Source organism: Chinchilla lanigera, unplaced genomic scaffold (assembly GCF_000276665.1).
Source record: "Chinchilla lanigera isolate Chin_1 unplaced genomic scaffold, ChiLan1.0 scaffold00026, whole genome shotgun sequence".
Taxonomy (NCBI): Eukaryota; Metazoa; Chordata; class Mammalia; order Rodentia; family Chinchillidae; genus Chinchilla; species Chinchilla lanigera.
The window spans coordinates 21,093,605-21,109,596 of NW_004955427.1; the positions used below are offsets into that span (position 1 = coordinate 21,093,605).

The following is a 15,992-nucleotide window of genomic DNA, read 5'->3' on the forward strand; positions in this document are numbered from 1 at the left end:
ACACCAAAAAAAAAAAGAGACGCCTAACTATTCAGAGTTGTGGCGGGGAGGATACAAGATGGAGTATAGCCTGGACTTAGTGACTGTTACAAGTGGATCTGGAATGTGTTGAAGGTTTAATCTCCAGCCAGTGGTGCTATTGGGAGGTGATGAAAACTTTAAGAGGTGAGGCCTAGTTGAAAGAAGCAGGTCATGAGAGGTGCTGTGCCTTTGAACGGTACATTTTGTCCTTTGGCTCTTCCTCGTTGTCCCCCTTCCTCCCTCCCGACCACTGTAAGGTAAGCATGTGAGGGAGCTCTTCCACATGCTCCTCTCCATGATGTTCTGCCTCTTCGTGGGCACAGAAACAATACAGCCAGGTGACTATGGCCTAAAACATCTGCAACTCTGAGCCAAAATAAACCTTCCTCCTCTAAGTGCTCCACCCCATGTATTTTAACACAGTATGCAAAGAGTACCAACAAAGAAAGCCATGGAAAGCTCCCTTCCAAAGAATAGAACACAAAGGAGAGGGAGTAAAAGTAACTTCAGAATAGAGAGATGGCAACTCCCACCTCCACCAAGTGACCATGGTTAACATACCACGATAAATCATCTTAACACAATGTCCTCTTTGACAATGCGATGAGGATAACTTACCTCTGTGGTATTCTTCCCCCCAACCCGTAACTCTAGGCTAACTTTAAGAAAGTACTAGGCAAATCCAAATGCAATATTCTAAAAAGTCCCTGACCAATACTCTTCAAAACTTTCAAAGTGATGAAAATGACCAAAAGACTAAGAAATAGTCACAGATCAGAGGAGACATAGATGCATGTTGATTAAATGCAAAGTAGTATACCAGATTAGATCCTGAAGCAAAAAGAGGACATTAATAGAGAAAAAATGGTGAAATCTGAAAGAAGTCTATTTATAGTTAATGGCATTGTTTTAGTTACTTTTTTCTTGTTGCTGGGACAAAATATCCAACATCCAAAGTTAAAGGAGGAAAGGTTTATTTAGCTCACAGTTTGTAGACGTTTCAGTCCCTAGTTGGTTGCCTCCAAGGCAAGGTGGCATCAGACAGAACAGTTCAGAGCAGCCAGAAGGTAACAAAGGAACAAGAGACCTTAATAACATCTCTGTGCCCTTTTTATTTTATCCAGGCTACTGAGGGTGAGTAGCACTCATACCCTTAATCCTAGTGCCATTGAGCCTAGCATTTTGCACCCTGAATCAAATCTATCATCACACACTAGATCCAGCCACCTCTGAAAAAGCCCCACTTATGATTGCATTAGGCTTTAAGGGGGCATCTAAACACAAGCCATAACAGGCATTAACCAATGCTCTTAACTGTGAACCACTTGTCATGGTTATGTAACGTTTAACAGGGGAAGCTAGTTAGGAAGGCTATCCATTAATTCTCTGTACTCATCTCTGCAAGTTTTAAGTAAATCTAAAGTTTTCCCAAATTAATTCCCTTTTATAACTACTACATGTTATATATTCTGATGAATGTCAATTTCATAAACTCCATGAAAGTGAGAACCATATTAATGTTTTGACAGGAAGAAAATCAAAATAGAACTGGACTGTGTATAGCACTAGTTAAGTGATTTTGCTGAATTTTATGTTCTGTGACAGAATCTTATTTGACTCTTAAAGTGCACAGCAGGGAGAAATATAAAAACTGCTATACAAAATAATTCTCATAAATTAGTCTCTGCAGCAGTTTCCTTCTACACAGGGTAGGAGTAGTGTGATAGTATTTAGAGCAGCCATGGTTCTTATGAAAAAAGTGTTGAGGGCTGGGGATACTGAGTTCGATTTCTGGTACCCCCCCCAAAAAAAAGAAACAAAGAAAAAAAATGTTGAGAGATCTGTTTCTACAACAGCTTCTCTTAGATGACACAAGTAGCATGGAACATTTGGAAAACATCTGTGAGTGAGGAAAGGAAAAAAAAAGTTGCCTCCTAGGAGGGGATTACAGGACCATGTATAACTACAAACAACCATATATAAATTAAAATATGATACCATATATAAATTAAAATATGAGACATTCATAGGAATGCATTGACATTCATAGGAATATGTAACATATGTAGTAGTTATAGAAGAGAATTAATTTTAGAAAACTTTAGATTTACATACTCCATACTTGCAGAGGAGCACAGAGAGTTAACGCATAGTCTTCAGAACTAGCTCCCTCTAATGTTAACATGTTATATAACCATGGTGAATTGTTCTGTATGACACTGGGTCATACAGAACTACAAATTCAAACAATGAGACACACAGCTATAGTTCTAAAATAAATCATTTTTCACTAGTACACAGACTACACTTTCAATTTTATCAATCTTATTTTCTATGGTTTTGTGCTGGGGTTAAACCTAGGACCTCACATAAGCTACCAAAGTGCTCTACCACTGAGCTACAACTGCCTAATTTTCGATGAAGAATTTCTGATGAAGAAGTGAGTACCACATTAAAGAATCTTTTCTAGGCACAAAGATTTGCATTAACAAAACAAAAGCATAACAGAACCTAACTTATCAAATAGAAGCATTTAATCTTTATATTTTTTTCAGATCACTTTTGGGAATAAGCAAACAAAAGCACAAACTGAAGGGATTCAGAGAAGATGGCTGTATCACAGGCAGGACAGATTTCGTACCCTATGGAGTCTTGAATAAAAACAAAGAAAGCAACCAGATAGTACCACCAAAACCTAAGAATAGACCTTACCAAAAAAACTACCTAAAAGATTCCTTCTTAAGTAAATGTGGAAATAGACAAACCACCAAGAGCCTCAAGATCTGATTGTCACTGACTTCCGTATGGGAGGAAACAGGGTAGCCACAGAAGTGCAACAGACCTGACACCAAAAGAACCACAAAAGAGTCAGTTGGCATTTACTACTAAATGTGCCAAACCAGTTAAAGAAAAGCAGCCGAAATCAAGAGGGGCCTTCTTACTTGTTATGGTTTGTGTCTGCACGTCCCCACAAAGCCTCATACAGTCATGGGGTGGGCTTCTAGAGTTTACAATTGATCCAGGGTCCAATGTTGGGATTATGGGTGTGAGGGTTACACCAGCCCTGGGGTGGGTAGTTTGCATACAATGTAAGGGAGGAAATGAGGCTGCTTATGGCTGCTCCTCCCTTTTGCTCTTGTTGCTTTGCTGTTTCCTGCTGCCTTGAACTGTTGCCCTCTGCCACCTGCCACTCCCCCTTGGAGCAGCTGAGCATGGACTGAAACCTCTACAAACTGTGAGCTGAATAAACTTTTCTTTTCTTAATTTTGGGCACTGGGTATTTTGGCTCAGCAATGAGAGAAAAGTAACCCAGACACTACTCTACTAACAGTAACTCCAATAATGGAGTCCCTCCCTCATAGGTGGGAGATACATTCCAGGACCCCTAGTGGTATAAATAGTACTATAGTATTATGGTTTAGATGTAGATGCCCCCAAGAGCCTCATGCACTTGTGGAAGGTATTTAAATTATGGGATATTACAACTTATCTGATGTTAGAAGATAGGATACGGCCCAAAGAGACAGGTCACTGGGGGCATGACCTCCTAGGATGTATCCCCCTAGCTAGCTTCTTCCTCTGCCTTTTGGATGGCAGTATGTGAACAGCTTTCTTCTGCCAGTCCTTCCACCAAGCTGCTTCGGTCTGGAGTCAGCCAGCCAGTCGTGTGGAAGACTAAGACTACTGAAACGTGAGCCAAAATAAATCAGTCCTCCTTTACATCACAGTTACTCGGTACTGTGTCCCAGTGACAAGGAAAGTGACTAAGAAACACAGTAATGTTTTTCCCTCTACATACATATCTATGATAAAGCTTAATTTATAAATAAGGTACACTATATGGTTAATAACCATAACTAACAATAGAATAATTATAATAACATACTATAATAAAAAATTGTTTAAAATTATGAATTGTTTATTTCTGGAATTTCCCATGTCCTATTTTTTTTGGACCAGTTGTTGATAGCAGTCAACCAAATCACAGAAAGAGGGCTACTGTAAAAGTAAGGGGCCTCTAGGCCTGAGGTAGTCTTGGCCCCTCCAAACTATCCAAGCTGAAGAGGTGGTGCTCTCTTTCCAGACAGAGCCCTATGACAAGAAGAGTATCTGTGGAAAGGAGAATTAAAATTAAGCCACTAAGGAAAGAGAAGGCCCAGACAAAAGAGAGGGGAAGGTGGCAAGGAAGGAGAGCCAGGAAATCTTAGGAAACCCATCTGCTATATTTTTGAGCTATATCAGGAAACATCATGAGAAGGAACTCTGTAAAGTTAGAAAAGCTATATAAAACAAATCTTCTAAAGTTCAGCAACATTAAATTCACATAAAAATGAGCAATGAAAAGTATTGCAATTTCCATACTAAATTACTACAAGAAAGTAGAGTGATACAGTTGGGTCAAGTGGGAGTTCTAGTTTTAGTTTTTTGAAAAACCTCCATTCTGATTTCCACAGCGGCTACATTAATTTACATTTCCATCAACAATGTAGAAGCACTCCTCCTCATCCACCACATCCTTGCCAGCATGTACTCCTTTTGTATTATAGATGATAGCCAATCTGACTGGGATAAAATGGAATCTCAATGAAGTTTTGACTTTCATTTCGTTAATGGCTAAAGATGTCAAGCATTTTCTTCATATACTTTCTGGTCTTTTTGCATCTTCTTTTCGGTTCAAATCTTTTGCACATTTATTGATGAGACTATTTGATTTGATCTAGCTATACCACTCCCTGGTAAATACCAAACCAATTAAAGTCAGAATTCCATTGGGATACCTGCATATCCACGTTTACTGTGGCACAATATAAAATAGCCAAGATATGGAACCAGCCTAGGTGCCCATCAATAGATGGATGGATAAATAACACATGGTATATATACACGAGGGAGTATTATTCAGCCTTTTAAAAAGAAGAAAATTTTGTCATTTGCAGAAAAACAGTTGGATCACCATGTTGAATGAAATATGTCAAATTCTGAAGACAAATATCACCTGTTCTCTTTAATATGTAGAATCCTAATAAGATGACAAGAAAGCAGAAGGGAAGAACAGTATTAGACAAGAGGAAGAGAAGAAGGAGGGGGAATAATGGGTGTAAGGGTGGGTAATAAGAGGCATGAATAGGATCAAAATGCATTATACACATTGAAATCCCTCCAAAACTTGTGAAACGCAGCTTGGGAGTGAGGGAGGCCATGGGGGAGGATGATTAAAATTGGTTATGTGCATGTAAAAATTTTCCAAAATGAAACTCATTAATCTGTATAACCAATATGCACTAATAAAAATGTGGGGAAAACAATCACTTCAAAAATAAAAGGTATAATACCTCTACAGAAATAGAAGCATGTCAGAGCCATGCTCAAAACAATTCAACACTATAACCTACTAACCTTATTAAATGAATTGAAGGCATTAAAAATGACATAAGACATGAAAAAATATACATGGAATATTGAAAAATCTACAAATAAATTGATTTGAAATTTTTAAATCACTTTGGAAATAAAGATGGAACTAGAAGAGGAAAATGAATAACATGCATTTAAGATAATTTTTTTACATAAAAGAAGTTACCTAAAAATTAACCATGCCACTGCCTTATAAACCAGTGATTCCATTCCTAGTCATTCATTCCAAGAAATTTTTTTTTTTGTTTGTTTGTTTTGTTTTGTTTTTCTCCAGTACCAGGAACCGAACTCACAACCTTGCGCTTGCCAGGCAGGCGCTTTGCCGCTGAGCTAAATCGCCAGCCCCCATCCCAAGAAATTAAAATTTTAGTTCCCACAAAGATCTGTACATGAATGTTCACTGCACACACACATACAAAACACACACAAAGAAAAGGAACACATTTAGAAATAGCCTGTTATCCTTCAGCAAGTCCATGGTTAAACAAACTGAGGTATATATATTCAATGGAATACTTCTCAGCAATAAGAAGGAACACACTATTGATACACTCAACAATTCAGATGAATCTCCAGATTATGCTGGATTATGCTGAATGAAAAAGCTAATCCCAAAGTCTACACTATATCGTTCTACTCTTACGTGATATTTTTGAAATGACAAAATGCTAGAACGGGGGAAAAAATAGTGGTTGCTAGCAGTTAGGAAAGCTTGTATAGAGTGTGGCTATGGTTATAACAAGACCACTCAAGAGATCTCATGTTGGAACATTTCAGCATCTTCACTATGGGGACAGATACAGGAACCTAGACAGGTAATAAAATTGTGAACTTAATATACACATATACATATACAAATAACATACAAGTAAAACTAGAAAATGTATCAATGTCAATATCTTGGTTACAAGACATTATGAAACAGTTTTGCAAAATGTAACCATTGGGGGAAATTAATGAGGTTGCCTAAGGGATATCTGTTTTATTCCTTATCCTCTGCACATGATTCTACAATTATTTTGACTTTAAAAAAAGAAAAAAATGAACTAAGTGCAATGTGATATCCTCGATTAGATCTTAGATTAGAGGTAGGCCATTAATAGAGAAACTAATGAAATATGAACAAAGTCTAGAATGTAGTTCATAGGCATATCCCAAAGCTGGTTCTTAATATTAAATATTACTAATGTAACATGCGAATACTGGGTGAAGGGTATAGTGGAGCTACATACTACTTTTGCAAATTTTCTATAGTAATCGCTATTCCTAATTATTTATGTTAAATTTTTTTTCAAAGAAAGAATTAAATAGGATTTAAGAGAAAGTAATGTTGAACATAAGCAATTTGGATGATAGGATTCTCTGAAGAAAAATAAGAGCAATGGAACAGGAAAAATGTAGAAAATCTTAATCAAATAACACTTACCTGAAATTTTAAAGAAACATTTTGAAAAAGCCATCATGTTCCTGAGAACATCAATTCAGATGACTAATAAAACAATATAGTAAAAATAACAAACTTTAAAAAAGTCCAAAAAAAAAAAAAATTAATTGGCCGGGTGTGGTGGGGCATGCCTGTAATCCCAGCACTTGGGAGGCTGAGGCAGGAGAATCCTTGCGATTTTGAGACCAGCCTGGGCTGCAAAGTGAGTTCAAGGCCAGCCTGAACTGCACAGTCAGACCCTGTCTCAAAGGGACAAAAAAAAAAAATTCTTTAGGATTTAGACCAAGAGTTTATATAACTAGTCAGATAAAGAAAGTAAGATTTGTACCAGACTTTTCAACAGCAATGTTTTTGCCAGAAGAGAAATGAATACAGATTGAAGATATTCAAGAAAAGGAAAAATGAGCCAATATTTTTATTTCTACCAAAAATGAATTTCAGATACAAAGACCAAAGACAAAATGTTATGAACAAGCAGGAAAATTCATGGGACATTTTCCCGTAAACCTCTTCTAAGGATTCTACTATGGAGAAAAATGAGTAAAAAGACACTATTAGAAGGACTGGTGGTAAACATTAATGAAATGCAGAGTTACTGATAGAACTAAGACAAAGACTAGGGGGAGACAACCTAGTACGTAATGATTATATACTCTGATAATATACAGGACAGCTATAAAAAAAATGGGGAAAATGTAAATAGAATATGTAAAAAAAAATCTTTTAAAACCTTTTAATAATCCAAAGTAGCATTGTGATTCCAAATTATTGTATGTAGAATATGAGATTAAAACAACTGAGTAATTAGTAATTCTAGCATATTTTCATTATGAGAAAGAAGATACTAATGTAGCACAGAAGAAATGAAAAACCCCAAAATATAAACTGATCTTCAATTTCAACTGGAAGTATCAATATGAACTTACAAGATATTCAATGTTATACTTTACATTTTCCTGACTTTGTCCACTAAAAAGGCTTACACTGACAAACTGAGAAGCCATGATTATCTCTAGCCTAGACTTGGACCTTAAAATACCTTTCTCATTTCTTAGAGAAATGGCTGATTCCAGTTCTAAAGAAAGGAATGTACAAAATAAGTCTGAAATAGCTCATCACACAGGTTAAAAAGAAAGATATGAAAGACTACTAGTCACATCAAAAGGACTCAAGCACCAAACTGAAGAGGTTCCCACTGGCTAAAAGGACAGTCTGAGTTTATAGAAGAATTTCAACAAATTAAAATCCACAGAATATATTAAAATCCATGAGCAAATAATAATAAACTAGTCACCATCTGAACCAATTATCTTGAAAACTAGATATATATAAGGATTTATCTTGCCTTTCCTATTTGATCTTTACCCTACAGGAAGCAAATACTAGAAAGCATGGATCTCCTTATAAAACTCATAACACTTCTTAGTATTCCAACTGATAAAAGAAAAAAACCTTTCCTAACATTTATAAGCCCTAATGAACTCAGGATCTAGACACCAAGCATCAACAGCTAATAAAAGCAAAAAATCAGCTATTATGAAGCTCCTGATAAAAGAACATACCACCTGTAGTCCTGCCTCAGTCTGATAAAGCCTCCCTGCCCGCTGCCTAACTAGGAAATACAGTAGTCAGAGGAACATGCGCAACTGTCCAAGGAATGAGTAACTCCCAGACTGTGGCAAACTGCACAGGTCAAAAGACCTACGCTCTTCAAAACACTATTGTAAGGAAAAGACTTAAGATATCAAGTTTTTACAAAGTCAGGATTCACTTTTGAGTAAAAATTGTAAAAGAAACCACAAGGAAGTGATTATTTTTGGGAAAAAAGAGAGGGCTCTGAGTAGGATGGGAATATGGAAGCGTTTCTAGGACTAGCCAAGCTGGTTTTTTGTTTTGTTTTGTTTTTATTTTTTGTCTTTTTGAAACAGGTTTTCACTGTGCAGTTCAGGCTAGGCTTTAACTCCCTTTGTAGCCTAGGCTGGCCTTGAACTTGTAGTGATCCTCCTGCCTCAGCCTCCCAAGTGCTAGGATTATAGGCATGCACCACCACATCCAGCCTGTATTTCCTCACCTGGTAGCTATGAAAAGAATGCTACCTGAGAGTAGCTCATGAGGGTAAGCATATTCAATAGTGTGGTTTTTTATACCTGTGTTTTTTCTTACAATAAAATTTTTAGGAAAATTAATGGAAGTTTTCATTAAGCAAATATATTTAGAGATATCCACTGGGAGTTTCTTTTATGGCTTTATTTTACTTTTTTATTGGCATAACATTTGTGCAATTTATGAGGCAATGTGATATCTCAATTCATGTAAACATCAGGTAATAACCAACTTGGAGTAATTAGCATGCATATTCACCAGGGGATTTTTATGTTTAAGTCTCAGCCTCATCACACACTGTGACCTACATATACCTAACTCACTGCCCACTTATCCACACTTTTAGTTCAGATTCCCCAACCAATCCCCGGCCCCGCCTCTACTGCAGCCCTGTTCTTTGGACTCACACTTTCTGTTTTAAGTAAATTGGCCACTACTGCTGTTACCACTATTTTAAAAACTAACCAGAACAGAACTGAAATTCACAACATTTTTCAACTATTTTTAAGGTGTACCCTGTCAGGAAAATGTAAAGATATCATGTGTTTATAAGCCGATGTACACACACTCACGCAACCAAGGTGGGATGTTGTAAATCCAACACTTGTATATCACCATTAGAAGATTTATGGTAAGTCTTATTTTACGTAATTTCCATTGTGAAAATATGATTCTAAATTTTTTCCATTTATGCAGAAATTTAGTTTTATATAAAATTAAAATCCTAGCTAGATACAGCACTCAGGAGACCAAGGTAGAAGGATCACCTTGAGTTCAGGACTGGCCTGGGCTAGCTACATAGTCAGTTTAAGGCCAGCCTGAACTATATAGTAAGACCTTGTCTCAAGAAAACCAAGATAAAGAATAAAAGCAAATGCTGAACGCTTATCAAACTGTAATTTCCTTCCTCTCTCCCCTACTATTACCACAAATGAGATTCTAATTTATCTTCCCTACCAGTATGTGTTTCTAGCAGTGTCCTGCTATAAATCATTATACAGGCAGGATATATACACATGAACACAAAACAGTAAAACTATTAATGGCAACAATTACTAAGAAATATTTAATTGCAAAGTGAAAACAACAGACAGTTCATATATAATGCTCTCTTAATCTTAACAGAATCTGCAAGCTAAGTATTATTATCACTCCCATTTTATAGATGGAGAAAATTGACATTCGGAGAAATTAAGGACATGTCAAACGTTCCTCAGTTAAATAAGCAATAGAAAAAGATTTAAAAGCTCTAAACGGAGAATGGATTACTTTTCTCAAATAACCATTCAAAATACGTGTATTTTAAGAGTGAAAATATATGTATTTAAATGAGAAAATCTGGGAAGTTACTAAGGATATAGCACTTAAAACAGCTTCTTTAGTAAAAGGACTCTTTATAGGAGTCTCTCATAGACTGATGGAACAATCTGAAAGATACACAAAAAGAGGTGACAAATTGGGAGCCAGGCAATGGAGCTTTCAGTCCTGGCTCGCCAAGAAGCAGTTTTATCACACTGGTTAAGTCACTTTATCCTAGGAATGTCAGTTTCCTCACCCTAAAATGAAGATGGACAAAGGCCATTCTATAGCCCACCAATATGACTCCATGATTCAAGAGTTAGTTCTGTAACTGGAAACATTAAGAAAATGTAAAGGAAGGTCATTTCATGTACAGCTGACTACATTTGTGGCTCAAGGGTTGAGAAGCTGAGGGCATGACAGCCACTAAGTAGCCACAATGGAGCTAAGTGAAGGAAGATGAGTCTCCCCCAGAAATGGGCAAATGCACATATAAAAATAAGTAAATGGGAAAATACTCATGTTCATAGTAATAAATCCATGCATGGAAAGTGTGACTGCTGGACAATACTCTTGTTGTTTTAGAAAGCACCAGAACACGAAGAGCAGCTAAGGAAAGAATTAGTATTTAACTGCAAAATGGGACAGGCCTGGACTACGTGAGCTTCATGCCGAGGCCAGGATTCTATAAAACATTCAGGCAAATAAAACAATCCCTCAAAGTCCATGCTGGCCACACCTTACACACACCCTGCCACAAGACCTCAACACTCGTATGTTGACGTGGCATGGCAAAATAGTGTTATTTGTTCAAAGCCTTCACTACTCGTCAACAATTACTTATTTTTAAAGTACCTGATTTGTAGCATTATACTAAGAACTATAAAAATAAAGGAATATAAGGCATATCCTTGGCCATAGAAGGAGTACAATGTGCGTGGGAAAATAAGCAAAATAACTGGAGAGGCAGTGCATGTGCCACTTACTCTGGAACTTAAATCACATTCCCACAGCAACAACTAAGAAGATGGTGAGATTTCCATTCCAGTGAGGTCACTCCTCAAAGTCATTTCATGTATACTTAGTTGGACCTCAGCAGTTTTCCTTAATTTCTTAATTTTCGAATCAGGTTGAATAACTAATAGGAAGATAGCACTAGATGGCTGGAAAAAAACACACTGAATATGAAGTAATTTTACAAGAAAATTAGAAGTGATTTTTCATAATACAAAATGTAACATGTTCATTAAATAAGTTTAGAAACAGTAGCTACAATATATACACAGCACAACCCCATCAAGTGTAGGTCCAGTTGGTTTACATATAACTTCATTATTTAATTCATTTTATTCATAAAACAACCCTAGGGCATCAGGTACTATCATTATCTCTAATTTAAAGGTAAGTAAACTAAGGCACAAGGAAATTAAGTAATTTGTCCAATCACACAACTTGACAAAGCTTTCCTTTTGTGCTTGTGTGTGCGTGTGTTCGTGCATGCATGTGCGGGCACGCAATACTAGGGATTGAACCCAGAGCCTCACACATGCTAGACAAATGCTCTTACCACTGAACCACACCCCCAGCCCTCAACAGAGCTCCTAGGCTGGTAGAGACACACGAAACATTTCATTTTCTGCATAACCTCATCACCCAATATTTCTTCACCTGGGCTGAAAACCGGGATGAGGGTCTGAGGACATTATATTAATAGTGCTACATGCAATTTTTTAAAACAGTACACAAACTAAAATGATAGGACTCAGTGTAGCACCACAGATATTCACTACAGCAGTGTCTGATGGGTAATAACTGAAAACAATCTAAATGTCCATCAACGAGAGACAGTTAAGGCTGGGGATTTAGCTCAGTGGCAAAAGCACCTGCCTGGCAAGCGCAAAGTCGTGAGTTCGGTTCCCAGTACCGGAAAAAAACCAAAAAAAAAAAAAAAAAAAAAAAAAAAACAAAAAAAAAACAAGGGACAGTTAACTACAGTTTCTATATTTCTACAGGCAATGCTGTGTAGCCATGTAGAAGAATGAGGTAGTTTTACCCTCATGTATATTGCAAATGTGTGATTCAGGCTGACCAGCCCTTATCCAAAATGCTTGGGACCAGAAGCGTTCCATATTTTGAATTTTTGGAGGGTTTTGGAATATTTGCATATACATAATAACGTATCTTAGGGATGAAGCAAGATTAAACACCAAATTTGTTTCATATATACTATGTACACATAGCCTGAAGATAATTTTACACAATGTTCAATAATTTTGTTCATGAAATAAAGTTACATGGTGTGGAATTTTTCACCTATGCCTTTACATCAGTACGCAAAAAGTTTCAGATTTTGGAGCACATCGGATTTCATATTTTCAGATTAGGAGTGCTTGCTTACCCTGTATATATTCTTATATGGCAAAAAAGAGATGCAGAATAGCATGCATACTATGGCTCACATGAAGGAAGGTATATATTATATAAGTGCTTCACCACGATAAGAAAACTCCTGGTGGTGGCACACACCCGTAATCCCAGCACTCAGGAGGCTGAAGCAGGAAGAAAATTCCCTTGCAGAGTTTTCAGCTACCTCTAAACGTGTAAGTACTTATCCATGATTTTAAATAACTCTGTCCTGTTCCTAAAATTGTAGTCTGGAGCTCTTTAAATAAGTCTGACAAAGTCCTTATTCATCAAGGGCCTCACCCTCCCTGCGAAGCACAATAAACACTCCATACAATCAAATCAAGCTCTTTTTCCTCCAGAACGCTCTTCAAGGTCCCTTTCCTCTAACACCCGCCCACCTCTGACTCCTGGGATTTTAGCGTCGATGAGATCAAAGGGTTCAGTCCTGTCTTTTCATCTTTCCAGCGATCCATTTGCATTAGCGGAATCTTTGACAGGCCTCCGTCTGCATTAACATCTCCAATGTTTCTTCGACCTCCGGCCTCAAGACCTTTGATTGTTTGGGTCCCGCCTCCCATCCGGGACACTAAGTTTGTTTAGGGCTAGAGCGCAAGGGCGGGACAGGTTCTCCCGTCCTCGGATGCGTACGAAGGGCAGCCTCAACAGGCCGCTCAGGAAACGAGGCCGTGCTGACAGGACTGACCAGGGCGCCTTTCTCCAAGAAGTACCAAGAGGGGGCATACCGAGTGTATGTGCCCCGAGGCCATGCAGGGAGGCCACAAAACTCTCCAGAGGGGGCAACAGGCGTGACGATGACTACAGCTAGGCCTGGTGAGCAGAGGGAAGCGGGTGAAGGGCCAACCCGGACTCAATCCGGGCAAGGCTGACAGGAAGGGGACTCGACAGGTTGCCTCGCAAGCGCCGGCCCAGGTGGCGGGGGTGACCGTTACAGCACTCGCCGAGGGGAGGAGTTCGGGAGTGTCCCCCACTCACCTGCAAGCCGCAGCCGCGGGAAGCACGAATTGCCCCTCTCCCAATCTGAGCCACGTCAGCTCAGGAACCCCATACACGACACCTACCACCGCCGCTCCCCTCCAGGGACTCAACCACTCGCTGTTGGGACGGAAGACGGGATTAGGATATCAACCAATCGGGGCCGTGAGTAGAGCGTTACCAGGGAGACCAGGCACGCCTTGTTTGTAACTAACCGTCCACAATGACAGAAACCAATCAACGCCGGAAAATCCTCTGCTTCCTCAAAGAAAAAGCCAATGGACTCTAAGGAAGGGTGAAGGGCGGGATCAAATGAGAGCAGTGTCCCGGAAGAAGATCTGGAGACGGACCGGAAGTGCCGGGAGGGCGGGCGTTCCAGGAAAGGTCAGGCGTTTCGCTTGTGAGGTGGATATTCCAGAGCATGCAGTTCCTCCGGGAAGTTGACTGGACTGGGCCAGTGTATGGCTTGGGCTTCTGCGGAAGCTTTGGATCGATGGCACCCGCTGCCTTTGGGATTATTGAATGATCTATGAAAAGGGAGCGGGAATGTAGATTTTGCTTTTAGAGTCACAAGTTTTAGAGCCAAAAAAGTTGATCATTTAGTATGATCTTGTCATTTGCCGACGGACTCCATTCTGTCCATTTAGTGACAGAACTCAAGACTCGAAGGTGGCGTCTACATGAAAGAGGATCAGCAATGACTCTTAAGGACGTGACTATGAGAGAAAATAATGAATAGGAAGAAAGTATGTCCTAGGAAGTGGCACTTCAGCTAGACCTGAAGCAGTGGTGAGATTTGAGGCTCAAGTTCTGGAATGAGTCAGTGAGGAGCTCCAGCAAGAGACTGAAATCATGCATGCTCACCTCAGGGCCCTAAGGAAAGGGGAAAATAACATCCAGCTACCAAGAATCATCTCAGGCACTTTCTTCGCAATAGAAATAATGTCAGTTTGAATTTATTACATTTTATTGTGTACCAACCATTCATTTAGTCCACTATATGGGCGGCTTTATCCAAATGATTGTAGAATCTTTTGAAGCTCAAAAGGCAGCTCAGTAAGCTTTCTTGGCTACACACATAAAATTGTAGTACTACACATGCACCATACCTCTTTATTGCTGTTCTTTCCCCTATGGTTTGTTTCTCTCTCTCTCTCTTTTTTTTGGTACTGGAAATCAAACTCAGGACCTTGCGCTTGCCAGGCAGGCGCTTGTGCTGCTAAGCTATATCCCCTGCCCTCTTTCCCCTATGTATTTTAATAGTTTCATTTTCGTTCTCCTTATTAGAGTATTCTAACAAAACAGGGATTTTGTGTCTTGATCTCAACTGATACTTCCAAGTCCCAGAACATTCTAGAATATTCATTATTTATTGAATCAAAAAGGTATAAGATCTATAAAAGAAACCAGAGACATAGGAAAGGGAAACCACTGGTAGGTAGAAGAGTTTAGGGTAGGACACTGTAACCAGAGCACAGTTAGAAGGTAATTAACGGGAACAAAAACAGGGTCATGAATCTTAGCGTGAAAGGGCCTAGATCTCAGGGCTAAAGGCAGGGGAACACACAGAGGAAGAATGGAACTGTAATGAAATAATCACAGTCTCTTGAGAATAAAACCTGAAATGCCATACATTCTATGCCTAGGTTCTGTATGTTATTTGTATTTTCCTTATCTTCCCTTTGTAGTCCAACTTTTACAGTTTCCTACGGTAGAACTCAGTAATTTTATTCTTGTGATGATCAAATGGTAGTCCATGGAATTATCATGCACGCCTTGGAATGCCAGCTACCTCCAGTCACAGTAGCATATCAGTATTTTTGTAACAAACTGAGCACCTAAAAGATAATAGACCACCCTCACTCCCACAACCCTTACTCTGATTAACTGCAATGCTGAAACTCGTATCAGACATCATATTTAGACATAATCATTTTGTTGTTTTCCCTGAAACACCAAGAGCTTTATAGATCATTCTGAAATGTTAATCTCACACTGCTACATACCATGTCAACTACTTTTATATAGATTATGCTCTTTATCCTCATTAACAATCCACCTATGATATATTACAAATAAATTGATGTTTAATGAGGCTGAATATCTTTTTGTTAATTTAAAATTTTAGTAGACTTTTGAAATACATGATTACACTGATGCATTTCTTCATGGAGGCCTTTGGGATCACCAGTAGACACTACATCAGAGGAGACTTTGGACATGGACTTTACAGCCATGGCTGAACCTGTTAGGATTTGGCAACTCTTAGAGATAGAGTAAATGCATTTTGTATAAAGGGGTGCACTTGAAT

At 38.6% G+C, this 15,992-nt stretch overlaps 1 protein-coding gene across 7 annotated transcripts in view; it reads right to left on the bottom strand.

Annotated features, from left to right (window-relative positions):
* The window catches only part of Golgb1 (golgin B1), an 86,080-nt gene extending 71,236 nt beyond the window's left edge, over positions 1-14,844 (bottom strand). For 5 of the 7 annotated variants that reach the window (XM_013515174.1, XM_005386495.2, XM_013515172.1 and 2 more), the window contains exon 1: positions 13,682-14,843. The gene's annotated coding sequence lies outside the window, so the exon portion shown is untranslated. Of the gene's footprint in view, positions 1-11,268; positions 11,446-13,681 lie in introns of all 7 variants that reach the window. The other 2 variants (XM_013515170.1, XM_013515173.1) reach the window with 2 other exon arrangements.
* Positions 14,845-15,992: the final 1,148 nt, after the last annotated feature.